The sequence below is a fragment of the Lynx canadensis genome, chromosome E1 (assembly GCF_007474595.2).
Source record: "Lynx canadensis isolate LIC74 chromosome E1, mLynCan4.pri.v2, whole genome shotgun sequence".
Taxonomy (NCBI): domain Eukaryota; kingdom Metazoa; phylum Chordata; class Mammalia; order Carnivora; family Felidae; genus Lynx; species Lynx canadensis.
Genome location: NC_044316.2, coordinates 57,634,329 through 57,651,204, shown reverse-complemented (window position 1 = coordinate 57,651,204; position 16,876 = coordinate 57,634,329). Strand labels below are relative to the sequence as shown.

At 56.8% G+C, this 16,876-nt stretch overlaps 1 protein-coding gene across 5 annotated transcripts in view; it reads left to right on the top strand.

Moving 5' to 3' along the window:
• RBFOX3 (RNA binding fox-1 homolog 3) overlaps positions 1-16,876 on the top strand; it is a 419,860-nt gene that overhangs the window by 221,492 nt on the left and 181,492 nt on the right. For all 5 annotated transcript variants that reach the window (XM_032591117.1, XM_032591119.1, XM_032591116.1 and 2 more), the window contains exon 3: positions 16,332-16,439. The gene's annotated coding sequence lies outside the window, so the exon portion shown is untranslated. The remainder of the gene's footprint in view (positions 1-16,331; positions 16,440-16,876) is intronic.

The following is a 16,876-nucleotide window of genomic DNA, read 5'->3' as shown; positions in this document are numbered from 1 at the left end:
GCTCTTTCCCCTGCCCAGCTCCCCTGCTCCCTCTCTGCTGTGTGGTTCCTTCCCTGCACTCATGTTCTTGACCTCCCCCCTGCTCTCCTGCAGCCAACGCCAGGGGCACCTGCTGATTCAGCTCTCTGCCCACCCTGCTCTCCCCCACTCCTCCCACTCCGCGTCCCACATGTGGCAGCCGCCAGGGCCGGGAACCTGAGCCCTCTTCTGCCTAGCTCCCTCCAGGTGCCCTGTCCTCATCCCTGGCCAGCCACAGTTATCCCCATGCTGCTCCGTCCAAGCCGAGAATTTAATTTCTCAAAGTGCAGGCACTGGCCATTCATCAAGTCCGTGCTGTTTTCACAGGGAAGCCAGATGTCTCAGGCTGCAGAGGGATACACCTGCTTCCGTGGCTGGGGTACCAGCAGTTTGCTCAGGTTTCAAAGCTCTAGAACTTGAGGGTCCTGTTAACTAACACCTAGCCTCAGCCTGTACCTAATGGGGTCAGGCAGTGTGAGGCCCTGAGGCTGTTCTGGGCAGCTCACCATCCAGAACTGGGCTTTTGAAAACAGTGGCCCTTTAAACTTCAACGAATTACAATGAAAATGAAATATAATTAATCACCTCGTTCCTCAGGTGCACTGGCCACCTTTCAAGTGCTCACAGACCACATGGGCTAGCAGCTATAGAACTGCATGGCTCAGCCAGAGGCCATACCCCTGGTCACACTGGTCCGGAGGCAGACCCTCTGTCAGATCTGCTGTGACGGACGGTGTGGCCTGCATGGGGCTGACCCTGTGCCTGGAGAGCTCCGTGGAGTGGCTGACTCTTTGGGACAGCAGGTCTAGGGGAAGGCTGTATATGAAAGGGGCGCTCACCAGCAAACTCTCCTGCTCACCAGTCTGACCTCATTCCCTACCCAGCACGCATTCCCCTTCCCTGCTCCAAACACGTGGAGCTAGCATGCCACGGTCGCTCCCTGTGTTTGCGTCGCCAAGGCAGAGCCCTCCCACCCTCCTTCGTCCCCTGACTACGTTCCCTGCCCTGAAGACCCAGCTCAGCTCAGGTGTGACCTGGCTGCTGCCCCATGTGGGGCAGGGTCCTGTCCTCAAAGTCCACATGGATGACTGGGTGAGGGAACAAATGAGTGACTAGGGCAGAGTGGACGTGACAAGAACAGAACGCTCTTCCAGGTGAAAAATCCACAGGTGAGCTCCCAGGGTGAGACAAGTAGAAGTGTCGTTGAAAAACAAACAAACAAAGATTAAAAGCAAACAAAAGAATAATCTGCTGAACCTTTGCTGTTCTCAGCTGCAACCTGATCTTATTCCAGTCAAGACCTGACTCAGGACACTCGTCAGCTGGGTCACTAACGCTGACCTGGGCATCTGCTCCCGGCTTCGCCATCTTGGAGGATGGCAGGGTCCTGGCAGGAGGGAGTCTCTCCCTGAGTTTCAGGATCTTTGATCAGAGTCCTAGGGCTTGTATGCAGGGGTGAGTCCTCAAGGGCTCTGACAGTGAGCTGGGTGACAACATCCTGGAGGGGTGTGGACCCAGGAAAGGGCGGAATTAGGGAGAGAAGATCAGGAATTACAGAGGGAGAGCCTGAAAGAGGGCCGGTCCCCATGGAGGGGAATTCTCTAGAGCGGCCATGCTCAGAGCTGCCCCCTGGGAAGGCAAGCAGATCCTGAACACAGAGCCAGGAGACGCGGACTTGGTCCTAGCTGGACTGCTGGTTAACTGTGTGGCCTTAAGAAAACCACTTAATCTCTCCAGGCCTTAGTTTCTTCATCTTTAAAGTGGGAGTTAAAATACCTGCTTTTCCCTATTACAGTGGTCAGATTAGGTGAGTGCCAGGAGGAGGCATCCTGCAGGAGAGGCACCAGAGAAGCAGAGGACTCTCGGTTTCTGGCAGGAACGGGTTCTGCATCATCGTCTGGGCCTGCGGCAATGGGCTGGTGAGGGTTGGATGGACCTGGGCTGAAAACCTGGCTCTGCTGTGCACCTCCATGAGCCTTAGTTCTCTCTCCCATAAAATAGGAATCAGATTATTGTGAATCGGTGTGCAGAAGGTATCCAGCTCAGTCAGTGCCTGCCCTGGGGCTGGTGTGTCCTCTCCTCTGTGCACATGAATACGAAACTGCATAGCCTACCGGAAAAATCCAGATATTTTCGCTGCATCCCTCTGCTTCCTGGTTGTCAGTAAATCTCCACTAGATCTTAGCAGAGGCTGAGAAGGGAGGGAGAAGCTGGCACCTCCTATCTTCTTTCTCAACACGAGTTGCAAGAAATCAGGAGCCGTGGTGTGACGGGGGCACCAGGAAATGCTGGTGGGAACGTGCTTCGCCGGGCCCAGGGTACCTCCACCAGCTGCCCCACCCCTGGCGTCCTGACATCCTACCCCACCCAACACCTTTGATGGATGTGCTCTGGGCAAAAAAAAAAAAAGAAAAAAAAAAAAAAAAAAAAAAAAAAAAAAATTCCAAACACCCGCCCCAGAAATACGTAATTGATCTCCCCCCCCCCCCCCACTGCCAGCTCTTAACCTGGGCTTTTCGGGAGGAGAAAAGATGCCTGATTAGAATATCTCTGAAGAGGGCAGTGAGTTATAGTAATGGACACTCTTCTAGCTGTCTCTCCCACTCATAAATACATCCCCCTCCGAAAGTGCAGATGGTCCATAATCGTCCATCATGCTGGAGTTCAGCACCGGACAGCTCCCGGGTGGGTTTTTCCTACGAGGCTCCTTTTTCTGCAAGCTAAAGGGAACTGTGACTCCACACAGCCGGTCCCTGTGATGGAGTGTGAGCAGTCCAGCCGTCAGGAGTGATTTAGGAGGGAACGAACAATAAATATCCGAGAGGTTGGAGCTCAGAGCAGGGAGGCAAAGAAGTCAGGGGTGGGGGGCTGAGGCTCTGCTGCAGCTGTACTTACATTTTTGTTGTTCTGTTTATTGATTTTTAAAAATGTTTATTTTAATTTCAAGGGACAGCAGGTGGTAGCGTCCCAGGTGGCTCCTGAGTGACCTTTCTAAGGAACCCGTTCTTTGCCCCCATCCCAAGGGCGAGGGGAGGGGTGAAGGCAAGGGGACGTTCGGTTGGGGGGAGTGTAAGTGGCTGGGTAGCTGGCATTCAGGGATAAGTAAGCGCCCCCGCAGTCTTACTGGCATCACTGGACAAGTCCTTCTGAGGTTAATTAAAGCTGTATCTTCTGATGAGGTGGCCCAAGTCATGCCCCAGATTCCTACCACACGTCGGTCCGGGAAGGCCCAACCCAACAGGCTGCCCAGACCCACCTGTGGAATCCCCAGGGATGAGCCCGTCACTCTGTCTTCCCAGGGGAGGCTCAAGTGAGAACAGCTCACCTGTGGCCATTTCTTGTTCATCCCAGCTTCTTCCTCCAGCTGCTCCTCCCCTGTGCTGGGGCTCGCACACAGCCAGAATGGGGGGTGGGGGATGCTGTTGCTGAGGTGGAGGGGGTGGCTCAGGCCTCAGCATTACTGAAAGGCTTCGACATTGTGTACAAAGAGCCATGGAGCCTGCGAGTTGGACGTATTCAACCTCCGCGTTTCTGCAGCCCTTCCTTCTTTGATGCCCAGGGAGCCTTCAGTCTCTGGCCTGTCCTCTCTGTGTACACGGCCAGAGGGCCGTCCTTGGGGCCATGACCCCACCTTGGGCTGTGGGCAGCGTTTCCTGGCCTCCCGGCCCTCCCTGCTCTTCTCTCCCTGTCCAGAGGCAGGGGAGGTGAGGCTGGCTTGGAGAGCGGTGGACGAGGGGCTGCGGCCTACAGGTGCAGGCCTCACTCTGCCAGGTGGTGCCTCAGAGCTGTGCTGCAGCGGGAAGGCTGCCTGCTCCCGCTCTCCACACCCCCACTCCCAGGGCCTCCCTCCCTCCACCAGGATCAGGCTCCTCTCAACTCCAGATGGGGGTGAGGCTTTCAGAGCGGCAGAGCCAGGGGTCACAGGCAGACGCCTGCAGGTTCATCTACAGACGTGCTTGCCGGAGTCAGCTGCCTACACCCCACTGGAGGGGCTGCCTCCAAGGAGACCGGAGGCGAACCACATGCTCTTCCCCCAAGAAAGAGGAGCCGCCAAGGGGAAAGCCTGGTGCCTCACTAACCCCTGGAAATGGAGTTCGCCTCGGAGGCCTCCTGGGGCCCCTGGGGTCTCCCTGGGAACTAAAGCGATACCCTCCACTCATTTACCAGATGTCAGCCAGCTCCAGGGCCACTGGCAGGATCACTCTGGAAGCAGAGGAAGTCACACGCCTCCTGGGTGTGACGGGCACACGAGCCCCAAAGCCAGCTTCTTCCGAGCCGCCTGCAGGGGCCCTGAGAGGGTGGCAGGAAGGCTGCCCACCCCCCGCCGGTCCCGGGCCCGACCCACCTACCGACACCTCGCGGGCAGAAGGTGCAGAAGGGGCGAGCTGTGCAACGAGCAAGCGGTGTCCCCACTGCGAGGTCCCGGCAAGCACCGGGCTGCCCCCTCCCCCACCCCTTACAGATGCACTTGAATGATTCAACCCCTCCTAGAAGGGGCACCTAAAGATGTGCAAACGGCCCGGAAATGCACCATCCTGAGTTCTCATCCCGCCTCGCCAGCTTGACAGCAAAGCGTCTGTCTGAACAATCGGTTTTCCTTCTCAGTTTGCATCTGCGCGTGAACGAAGGCGAAGGCTTGCTTCGGGCTCAGCGTTGGCGCATCGCTCCACGCACCACCGGCCACGGGCGGAACACGCCTCCCTCGCCAGCTCTCAGCAAGCGGGCATCTCTGGCTGGTGTGGAAGAGCGCTGAGCAGGGTCACCGCCGCCCCTGCAATCCTGGCCGCCTCGAGCACAGGAGGACAGTGAGGAGCGAGCTGAGCTGCCCACGACAGGGAGGTTTCGGGGGAGGGCCCAGGTGGGCAGGCAGGTGCGGCCACGAGGTGCCCGCTGTCTGTTGGCGGCCTTGCAGCGGCCATCACAGGCCCTCCTCCTGGCTGCAGAATGCGCCACCCTCACCGTCACCAGCATACGAGATTAGGGAAGCGGCGCTTAAGGGCCCAATTCCCAACCCCGTTGACATCTGGCAACCAGTCTCCATCCCAGGGAAAACCGCCCTGGGGCCCACGACGAGCGTGGGAGGGTATCCATCTGTGGCAGCAGTGACAACGCAAACACAGAGACACGCTGGTTCCTGGAAATCGACTCTCTGCACCCACGGAGCTGCTTTGGGATGTCCTGGCCCGGTGTTTCTCTTCCCGAGGTCTGGATGTCACGGAAAACAACGGCACATCCTCTGCTGTCGCATACCTGTGCTGTGTGCCCTCCACACGTGTTGTTTCTAATCCCGGTGACAAGGGGATTGGGGTGTGCCTGAGGGTTAGGGGCCTGAGCCCCACTTCCGGGGAAGGGGTTCGGGCCTGCCTGGCTGCCAGCCCCTCACCTCCCTTCCTCCAGCCTGCACCCTACGTCCATCCAGCGTAGATGGACCCCGGTGACCCGGTGAGCGCGGGGCCGGCGTCCACAGCCCAGTGCCAGCCGATCCCGTTGCCTCTGCGAAGGCTTTGCAGGTGAGCTGTGTATACAGTTGGCACTAGAGCTGGGAAGGGGGCTTCCAGGCGAGGGACTTTGGAAACCCCCTTTGAGGACCCCAGACAGCTCTGGATATTCCGTCCCCAGAAGGTGCACGTGTGTGCACACAGGTGCAGCTGGGGGCTTCGCGCACCTTGGACCCTGCTCAGGAACACCTGTGTGGGCGGCCGGGTACCCGCGCGCATCTTTTCTCCACCCCGACCCTGGGGCGTCACGCTCAGCGGCCGCCGCCTTAGGGTGCTGTGTGACGCGTGCTTCATCTCTGGGGGGAGACGAGGTCCTCTTAGAAGCCAGGCCCTTAGCTTTTCCCCCCACCGCCCCCAGCCGGATATGCTCTGCGTGGGCAAGAGAAAGGAGGCAAACTAACTTTTATTAAGGGCTCCGTGCTGGGAACCTTGCCTGGGCACGCTGCCTGGGCCATCTCGTTTAATGGCTTGGCACGTTCTTCCCAGCCCTTCAGCATTACGGTCTCGGTGAGACCATAACCTCCCCGCCTTCGCTCCGCCGCCGGGATGCCCCGCAGACCCGCCCTCCCTCCCTTCTGTGGTTGGCGTGCCCTGCTTCTGCCCCTGTATCCATCCCTGCTTCCCAAGCACAGCTCGGATTCCTCCCTTGTATCTCTCTATCTGAACCCACGTGTTTCTTTACCCCAACATTTTTCTGGGTTGCTTTTTGCCTTTCTTTCAAATAACCAGAGACACGCATGTGAAGCTGAGGTCAAGTCACAGAAGGTCAGTTTTAGCTCCTGAATTAGAATATGGAATATAGGCTCACAGTGCTCAGCCCCATCTCTGTGCTCGGTAAGCACTCAGGAGTTCTGTTCTTCCCTTCTCAGCTCCCTCTCTCCCTCCGCCTCTGGCTTTCCTCCTCTGAGGACAAGATGTGCAGTAGAGGCCCACACACAGTGCCCGGTGCCTCGAAGCACGCTTGTGTCCCGCTCAGCCGAGTGGGTGTGTTGAGCCAGGGTTTGGAGGAGGCAGGGGCCCAGGGTGTGGCTCAGGGGCCCTGCTGGGTGCCCCCCGCCCCCTCCCCCGAGACCTAGCGAGAGACTGTCCCAGCTACCTTGTTGTTTGCTCTCTTTCCCTGACATTGAGGACTTGGCATTTCACACAGGAAGGATGCAGGGTGGGGCCCCCAAGGTCTCTGCACCTTTGTAGATGGGCATTCGCCATTCCAGGACCACGGGGACGGTCTGTGCTCTGGGTTCCAGGGCCTCCTGAGCACAATAAGATTTTAAGCTGCCCTGAGCTTTCAGCCCGTTTGCGTCCGAAAAACAAAGGCCCTTAGTCAAATCCGTGAGCAGCGTTTCATGGCACGCGGACGTCGGCCGTGGGTGCTGCTGGACGGTGGGGGTTTCCTCTCCTGGGACCCCAGCGCATCCACACACGGCCTTCCCCAGCTGCACCGCCAGCTACCTGCAGGAGCCACCGTAGCTGTCAGGGCAGCTCTTGGCAGAATGCGCCAAATTCTCTGAAGGTGCCGAGAAGGTGGCTCCTGGGGAGCTTGAAGAATCCGTCTCGGCAGCGGCTGGAGCCACACTGTGGTAGGAGAAGTGGGCGGCTCCTCAGAGGCTCTTGTGCTGCAAAGGGCAGTTCTGCCCCCAGGGTTAGAAGGAAAGACACATCCCACCGAACAGGCAGGCAGAGGCACAGTATTTTTGTGTCAAAGCCTCTAGTGGGCAACTCAACGAAGGGCGGAAGGCAGCTGTTCTCCAAACCCACCGAGGGCAGGATGTGGGGAATGACCTCAGGGCTCATCGTGAAGGATCTGGGGTAGATCAGAGAAAGGACTTTTCTTGGCAGCGAGGTTGGCTAAACGTGGGGAAGGTTTGCCAAGAGAGGCGGGGGGGGGGGGCATGGAGAGCTCTTTGCTGGGAAGCATTTAAAATAGCACCAAGTGTCACAGCTGAGGACCAAGAGGGGTCCTGCCTGAAGGCAGGAGAAGGGACTGAGCAAGCATCGCAAGTGTGTTCTCCAAGCAGGAGGAGCTGGGAGTTGCTGGACCACTGGGGCACATAGGGCCCTGCTTCTGGCCGGGGCAGCTGCCCCCATGATGGGCTGGGCTGCCAGCAGCGCCCTCCTCGTCCTGTGAGGCCCTGGACGTGGGGCCAGAGTCAGCACCAGGAGGGACTCTGTGCCGAGGGAATCCCAGCCACGCCCCCTAGAGGCCACATTTGCAGTGGACACCCCCAGCCAGCCTGGGCTGCTCTCTTTCTTTCTCTCTCTCTTTCTAGAGGGGACTCTCAGGACCTTCAGCGAGCTCCAAAACTGGGCACAGAGCTCTGGGGCAATCACTGCTCAGCCGGGCTGGCTGGAGTTTTGCAGGAGGAGCTGGACTGGAGGTGGAGAGCCTGTCCTGTTGTCCTTCCCCTTCTGCGGAGGACACGGGGCCCCTAGGTTCCCTCCTTTCTTTTGATGACGCAATGTGACTTCTCTTCCTTCGTGGCTCCAATATGTCAAAACTTTGTGGCAGGAAAGAAACGCAGGGAAAGCCATCTGGGAAGTAGGTCACCTAAAAACAACAACCTGACTGTAATTGAATTAGCTCCTTACAGGGCTGTCTGCAGAAGAGCCCAAATCCAGCGGCGGCCTCCTCCCCCTGCAACCTCCTCTCCGTCCCCTCCCCCCACACCTTCCCTCCTTACACGGGGAATTTCAAAATGCAACCCTTGGCACAAATTATTCCAATAAAACCCCATCAGGCAGATAATGAAAACATCACGACGTGAGCAGGCATCATCGAGGAAGCCAAGAGGTAAAGGTGGTGGATGTGGAAATAAGGGGGCGTTTGCTGTTGTGTGGCTTTAGCAGACCCCTCCCCACCCCCCCCACACACATACCCGCCATCTGGTTTGCACTCCGCGGTTTTGTTTTCCGGATTCTGACAGTTGATGGGTGCTGTCCTCCGTTGGAGTTTTGGGTGATCCACTCGAGCCTCGTCCGTTCTGCGGTGGCTTCCTGGATCCCAGGCGGCCTCCACGTGGCCACTGGGTCAGCAGGTACAGCCCGGGTCATCCAGACCCTCACTGGCAAGAGGAATTCGCCACAGCCCTTGCAAGGGCCCCGGCCGACAGCGCTCGGAAGGTCCCGTCCACTCACAAACTTTGCCAACAGCCAGCAAGTGGTTCATGGCACGAAGGCTAATGGTGGGCTACGAGTTTTTCCATTCCGTGAGACTATCGTTCGTGAAAGAGGAGGGAAACAAGAAACTTCTAGAAAGGACACAGTGGCAAGCTTAACTTCTGTTCCTAGAAACACCATGAGACCAGCCAGTAAAGACACACAAGTTAGCATCTGTCGTGAGGACTGTCTGCCATGTAAATAAAGGATTTGTCCGTCAGATCCAGTCTCTTTCCCTGCCGAGACAGCGGCCCACAGAGATAACGAGATGTCACCCTGTGACTCGCCTTGGTCTCCTCAAAGATTGGGATCTTTTCTTTTTTCCTTTTTTTTTTTTTTTTTTTTTTTTAAGATCGCACTTCTAACCACACGGCAAGTGTCCACACCACCTACTGATTGTCTGGAAAGCAGCTAGTTAAGAAGGGGCAGTCAGCGGTCAAGGATACCTTGCCAGTTTTCAGACAGTCTCGGGTCTACCTTCTCAACCCCCAGACGGCACAGATACTGTCCCCTTCTAGGCGTCCAGGGGAGAAAAATCCTCTTTTCGAGGACGCCCGGCCGCACACCCCGATCCATTTTTCATACTTGCTCAGGACTTGATCGCCAACAGATCACTCGGGGTGGATCCGAACCGCCCACCGTCTGAACCGCAGCCAGACGTGCTCACTCCCACCCCAGCCTGGCCGGGCCCCGACCACCAATGTGTCAGCGTCCTTGTTCTCAAGTTGGCATGGGCCTGGGCCAACGCTTCAAATGCCGTCCACTGACCTGACTGCAGAATCAATAACAACTTCCTTCCGGCCATTTCGTTTGGAAATAAGCATCTGAGATTTGATGCATTGGGTCTGGTTTGGTGGAAAGAGTGCAGACTTTGGAACTCAAATGACCTGGGTCTGCATTTCAGCCAGGCTGCATGCTGACCACGCGGCCTTTGACAAGTGACAGCCCGGAGCCCCAGTCTTTCTGTCTGCAGGCTGGGGGCTGCAGTAGGAGTGGGGGGGAGCAGAGGGGTTCAAGGAGGGGACAGAGCGCCAGACCCCCAGTCGGTCCTCATAAAGTGTTAGCTCCCTTCCTTTCTTTGAAGGGTGTGCCTGTGTGTGTGTGTGTGTGTGTGTGTGTGTGCATTTCGTGTTAAGGCTGAGCAATCAGACAGCTAGGGTTGCCGACTAAAAATACAGGGCCCCTGCCTAAATTCTACCTTGAGATAAACCATGCATAAGTACATCTAAGTAGCACAAGTACATCCCAAATGTTGCATGGTCCATACTTATACCGAAAGATGTAAAACATTATTTGCTGTTTATCTGAAATTGCAAATTCAGCCGGGCATCCGGTAATTCTGTTTGCTAAACCTGGCAAGCCTGGCTGGAACAAGGTTTTTTTTTTCGGTTGTAAAGTTTGATTGACAGAAGCAGGTGTGCTTATGGGGACTGTGGCCACGGTGGCCTTGGGGGCAGGGACCGTGTGAGGAAGAGCCCCAGGCTGTGAGGCCCAGCCCTCCACGCCTGACTCCCGACTCCCGACTTCCGTGTGGCCTGGTGCCTTCTTTCCCCTCCTCCTTGTGGAGATCCTTCCATGGCGTCAGGCACAACTCTGAGCCGCAGGCAGTCCTGGCTGGGAGCGAAGGGGACAGCCACAGCCTTGGCCCAGTGGAGCTGCCCACAGGTAGGGGGTTGACCCCGAGCCCGCACGGACCTACACAGCCCTGGAGAGAGCCTGCTGCTCACAGAGCGACGGCTACTCGCTGACCTGGGCACGGTGCAGCGTTCTCTCGAAACCTTGTCCGTTCGTTTCACGGGTGACATTGGATCTTCCCGAAACAGGACCCAGCAGAGCTCAGGGCAGCTGCTAGACCCCTGCAGACCCGCCACACTGCCATGAACCCCGTGCACATTCTCCGCCCCAGCGCCCCGACCCTCAGGCACTGCTAAGCCGCCCCTCCCCTCGCCCACTCAGCAGCACCCTCAGCCCCCTCCAGTGTTTACGCGGCCAAGTATACCCCGGTCCTCCCGTCCCACTCGGCGGGTGCTGTGGGTCCTGGCCGATGATGCTGGTGCCGGCGGCAGAGGGAGACCAGTAGGAAATGGAACCGCTTTCCTCCCCCAAAGACCCTCCGAGCTCTGCTGGCAGACCCAATCCCTCGTAGAGAGCACTGTTTTTGGTCCAATCTCATTTGTGCTGAGGTTTCCCTCCAGGGTTAGCTCGGGAGACGTCTCCCACTGGCCTCTTCCGAGGGGCCTTATTTACCAGAATCCCCTTGGTGTAGCATTTAACGTCTCCATTAACATTTCGTGCGTCTTGCTCATCGCGCGCCATGGGCCCTCAGAGACCGCCGGGGTGGCGGGCGCGCAGCAGCCCGCAGAAACGCCAGGCTTATTTTAATTGGTTTGAAACTGTCGCTGTCGGCCACAGAGGGGTCCCTTTCCTTGAGTAATGACCTGGAATTTGATCATGCAGCTTTTATTAGCTTGTAACACCGAACGTGGAACCGTGTGAGATCAGAGCAAGAGCCAGGCACACATCTGCCCTCCGCGGTGCACTCGAGCTGGGCACACATCTGCCCTCCGCGGCACGCTCGAGAAGGTGCACCAGCCACACAGGACCCGCGTACATGGGAAAGTGCTGCCCAGTAGATGGCAGATGGTGCTTCTGGGGGGAGAGCGCCTTGAATGAGTTTCTGACATTCCAGGAACGAGTATCTCCTGCACACCCATGGACCTGCCAGGAGGCACCTAGGAGTCAGCCGCCGGTGGCAAAACCACGGTCCCCTCAATTGGGGGAAGGGAAAGGTGGGCTAATAACTCGTCTACGCATTCTCACTTAATGCTCGGGTTTCCTTGTCTGCCTGAAGGCGTCCGCTTGCCAGAGATAGGAAGCTTTGCTCAGAAGACCGTCACCCCGGGCCCCAGGGCATCGTGACTTTTCCTTGCATTTGTTGAGCAGAGGAAGCACCGGTGGTCCAGAGTCTAGAATGTTCCAGCACATGGTTCCCTCCCCACACCCTGGCCCTCCCTTTGCAGTGCACGAGACTTCTGTCGGCTCAGGCTGGTTGTTAGGAAAACGTTCGCGGACAGTTGAGGGAGCAATTCTAGACTAGCTCATCGTCTGTTAAATGGAGGGAGGGTGGCAAGGAAAATCTGGTGCCTTCCGTCTATCAGTCTGGCCCTCCCGGCCACCGGCGAGTCTGTGGAGTCGGAGTGCATGAGGGCTGCCCTCCCAGCCGCGTGCCACTCATGTGGCATCAGTATCTCTCACTCCCTCAAGGGGCTCACGATCCAAGCACCCTCATCCAAAGAAAATTTGGAGAATTGTGATAATTAAGGCAAAATATAATAACTGTGTTCCTCCACCCTCAATTAACAAGTTAACATGTAGCTATATTGCATTGTCTTTTTTTTTTAGGTTTGTTTATTTATTTTTGAGAGAGAGAGAGAGAGAGAGAGAGAGAGAGAGAGAGAGAGAGAATTCCAAGCAGGTTCTGAGCTGTCAGTGTGGAGCGAGCCAGACTCGGGGCTCAATCCCATGAACCATGAAATCACGACCTGAGCCGAAATCAAGAGTCTGACGCTTAACAGACTGAGCCACGCAGGCACCCCTACATCGTCTTTTAAAATAAGATAAAGACAGAGAGGGAGGCACACCGTAAGAGACTCTTAAATACAGAGAACAAACTGAGGGCTGCTGGAGGGGAGTTGGGTGGGGGGAGGGGTTAAAAGGGGGATGGGCATTAAGGAGGGCACCTGTTGGGATGAGCACTGGGTGTTGTTTGTAAGTGACTGGATTCTACTCCTGAGACCAATACTACACTGTATGTTAACTAACTTGAGTTAAAAAAGTAAATTAAAAAAATAAAAATAAAGGAAGCAGTGTAGACAGGTTCGATCCCCTCTGCCCGCTCCCAGCCTCACCCCGTGCCCCCCAAACACTCGCACCCAGGAATAGATTCAGTGTCCGCTATTTTTGTCCTTTGGAGAAAACATTTACACACACATGACCGTGAACACTAAATATAATGTTTTCTATGTCTTTTTAAAGTGCACATACATGACATCCTTCTGGAAACTGCTGCACTCATTCCGCATGGTGTTTTCATGGCTCCTTCCCGCGGACGTTGGTGTTTCCGACCCATTCCCTTTACCTGCTGTGTGGACACCTGCCTTAGGAATCGGCCACTCTGTCTTTATCTGCCCTTTCCTTGATGGATACTTGGTTGTCAGCACTCCACTGGGGGCAGCGCCACCCAGCGGGGCCCGGAGCCTGTCTCCATGTGTCCAGGAGATGTGTGTGCACCTGGGCAGTGAGTGGCTGGGTCTCAGAAAGTTCCGGGCCCTGGTCCCAGCTCTCCGACGTGTCTGGACCTACCTGTGCTGCCGTGCTGTCCTCAGCGGCCCTGGGATTGCCAGTGTGTCTGCGCGTGTCCACTCAGGCACTGAAAGACAGCACCTTGCCGCGTCTGAGTCCCCAGTGCCCGTCCGTCTTTCCTCCGTGTGTCGGCGAGCTGGACTTGAGCAGTCTGTATCTTGGAGAGGTTTAGGGCAAGAAGCGAAACCCATATACTTGTAAAAAAGAGAGAGAAAGAGAGGAGGGAAGGAGGGAGGGAGAAAGAAAACCGTTCACCAGCGTTTGGGCCCCCACTGCCTGGACCCCACTTCACGAGCGACCCTGACCCGCGGCCTCCATGGTGACAGGCTGAGCAGCTGTGTTCAGGGCCTGAGCCTTTGCTGCCCTCGGAGGCTCTCTGGCCATCAGAGCCCTCTGTTGCTGGAGATGGGAGAACGGGCAGGGGCGTCCCCTGAGCTGGGGGCGTCTGCAGGGCTGGAGACCTGGGGGAGGTGCTGCAGCCACAGGCCCCCAGGGATTTCCCACAGGAGGCACAGGCACCCGGCCAGTGGTGTAAGCATACAGGCAGCCACACTCAGGCCAAATCCACACTCCACGTGGCATCTCCAGGGGCAAAGAGAGGCCGGCCATGCCCTCCCTGCCCCGAAGGTGTTGCTGGACCCTCCCAAGCCAGGCCAGGCCTCTCTGCTCCTCCCATACCCAGGGCGTCTGGGGCGAGGACCCCAGCCAGGAAGAGAGAGGTGAACGGGCCCAGGACGTGAAGACAAAGTGAGCGAGTGATGCGTGGCAGCCCGTGCACCACCTCGCCGTTGCTCTGTCCCCAAACTCGTGCTTTGGAAGTGCAGGGCCCCCCGTCCCCTCTCTGGCGCTGCTGAATCGGCCCCTGGAGCTGCCCACCCTACCCTCTTCCATGAGCCTGCCCCAGTGGGCTTTGGAGGGTTTCCCAGGGCTGTGCATAAGGGTCTTAGCTGTGAGGGAGCTCATAGTGCAGATGGGGAAACCCAGTCACCCAGAGGCCCACCGTAGCAAGAGCCAGGACAGGGTGCCATCACAAGGCGTCTCATGCCAGATTCCCTGGGCTCAGGTCCAGGCCAGTGTGTGGTTGTTTCCCTGTAGAGTTACTGGAAGGGTCACATAGCCATAAGAAGGTTCCGGGTGCCCTCATTGCCCTAAGCCCCCGGTCCTGTCTCTCCTGCTGCCTCCTCCCCAGGGAGGAGTGTGTGCTCGGGCTCGAGGAGGACTGGACCACGGCAACCACGCAGTTTGTTAACCCAATAAAATCTCAAGTTCATGAGCAGGAGGGTTTGCTGGCCTGAGCCTGACATGCTACTTGGGACGGGTGGCATGCCCCCATCCCGAGAAGGGTCCTGTCACCCAAGAGCCAGCTGCCATCCACCCTCCAGGTGGGTCTGGCTGTCCACCCTCTGCCCGCTGCGCCCTGTCCCCATCAGAGGTCCTCAGGCCATGCCCTGTGGTGTCTTCTCCGCCCAGCCTAGACTCAAGATGCTTGTTCTCTGTGTCACTGAGAATCCCCAGTCCCTCTTCTTAAAGATCACCTCTGTTCCTGTCTCCCTTGCGTTCTCCCTCCTTCTCTGTCTCCTGGGACTTTTCCTGGTGTGCCTAATTCCCAGGGGCTGCTTCAGCTTCTGGGACGCGGCCCCACCTCGCTGCACACACACGACCCTACCAATCGATTCCGAAAGCAATTCGTCACAGTACAGTGGTGCTGGTAACTGTGGCATTTTGCTTTGTGGTTATTGATACATCATCGGGACTGAGAAGCACTGCTGGGGGGGAGGGGGGCAGCACTGGGTGGGGCACAGCGGACAGGGCGTGGAGACAACTGTCCTGCAAATGCCAGGGAGCCCCGCTCTGGCAGGGGGCCGGGGGGGGGGCAGATTGTGAGACTCAAGAGGAAGCTGGTGCCGGGGCTGGGACATCAGCTCACAAGAGACTCAGGGTCAGTGCGTTCCTGGGCTCGTGACCCTGCATTCCTTGCCCCCAAGGGATGGCTGGCCCCTTGCTGCCTCCTCTGCCCTTTCCACGCCATCGAGGGGCCCAACTCCTCTGGAAGTGCAAGCTGGAAAGACCCCAGAGCCGTTGAATCAGCTGTGGTTCTCCCGAGAAACAGGACCAATGGGAGCTGTTTATCTATCTGTCCATCCATCCATCCATCCATCCACCCATCCATCTGTCCGTCCATGCAGCCATCCAGCCATCCATCTGTCCGTCCAGCCATCCATCCATCCACCCATCCGTCTGTCCATCCATCCGTCCGTCCATCTGTCTGTCCGTCCATCCATCCATCTATCCATCCAGCCATCCATCTGTCCGTCCATCCATCCACCAATCCATCTGTCTATCCAGCCATCCATCCATCCATCCATCCATCCATCCGTCCGTCCGTCTGTCCGTCCATCCATGCAGCCAGCCAGCCAGCCATCCATCTGTCCGTCTATCCGTCTGTCCGTCCGTCCATCCGTCTGTCCGTCCGTCCATTCATCTATCCATCCAGCCATCCATCTGTCCGTCCATCCATTCATCTATCCATCCAGCCATCCATCTGTCCATCCATCCACCCATCCGTCTGTCCACCCATCCATCCATGCATCCGTCTGTCCGTCCGTCTGTCCATCCATCCATGCATCCAGCCAGCCAGCCACCTGTCTGTCCATCCATCCACCCATCCATCTGTCCGTCCATCCAGCCATCTGTCTGTCCATCCATCCATCCGTCCATTTATTCATCTCTCCCTTCCCCCCTCCATCCATCTTTCTATCAATCTACTTATCTTATCTATATCTATATCTATATCATGTACACCTATATCTATATCTACCTATACCTATACGATATACATGATGTAGATAGATAGATAGATAGATAGATAGATAGATAGATAGATAAAGAAAAGAGATTTGTTTCAAGGAATTGGCTGGTTGTGGTGAGCCAGCAGGTTTTGATGAGCGAGGGTGAAGGTCTAGATAAACTGCAAGGTCTGTACCTTACAGCCAGACCCCATGGGCTGTGGGCCCCCTTCCCCACGGGTCCCAGAGCCTGTCTGATAATTGTGCGTCTCACTGCAAGAGAGCATTAGGGCTGTGAGTGGCTGGGAGCCTCGAGGTGGCGAGCAGGGACGCTTTGTTATAACTTCTCCCAGCCCGATGCTCCTTGGTTGCAGCGTTGAAACGATGCCGTTCCCATGACACTCTGTCCTGTGATATTTTTAATCAAGAGCGCGGGAGAGCGTGTGTCTGATGCACTCCAGATATTCAGAGATTGAAAATGGTTTTGTTCTCGTGTTTTCTTTTCTAAATGCAGCGTTAAGTCAGAACGGCCAGAGGAAGATTCTGCCAGCATTTCCCTTGAGCTGGTCTGCAGACCCCCTCGGCTGGGAACCTGTCCCAGGAGCTCTCCGTCGGCAAACAGGTGCGCATCCCCTCACGTCGAATTTTCTGCTCCACCCGGAGCTGGTTCCTGGATCCAGGTTCCTGGATCGGGGCTTCTCGGGGGCCCAGGGGCTGGGAGTGGCTGTCTCTGTGGGCGGCAGCGTGGCACTTCGGCAATGTGTCAACGTGGCGTCAGCTGGGGGAGCCGTGGTTGGTAGAGAGGAGGGTCCGCCCCTCCCCCCGCCGCTTGGTTCCTGAACCCTTCTGTGTTTCCTACCTGCCCTTACTCAGTCCCGTTACTAAAATGCAAATCAGCGAGTGCATAATAGATAATTAATAGACTGATCAGCCAGCAAGGGAGGTAAGTAGATAAATAATTTTAATCATCCTTGGGTTGCCCATAAATTCCCTCACTGCCTTTTTATTAAACTCTCTGTTTACAGGAGTCATTTATATTGCATGCCATTTTGCAAATCC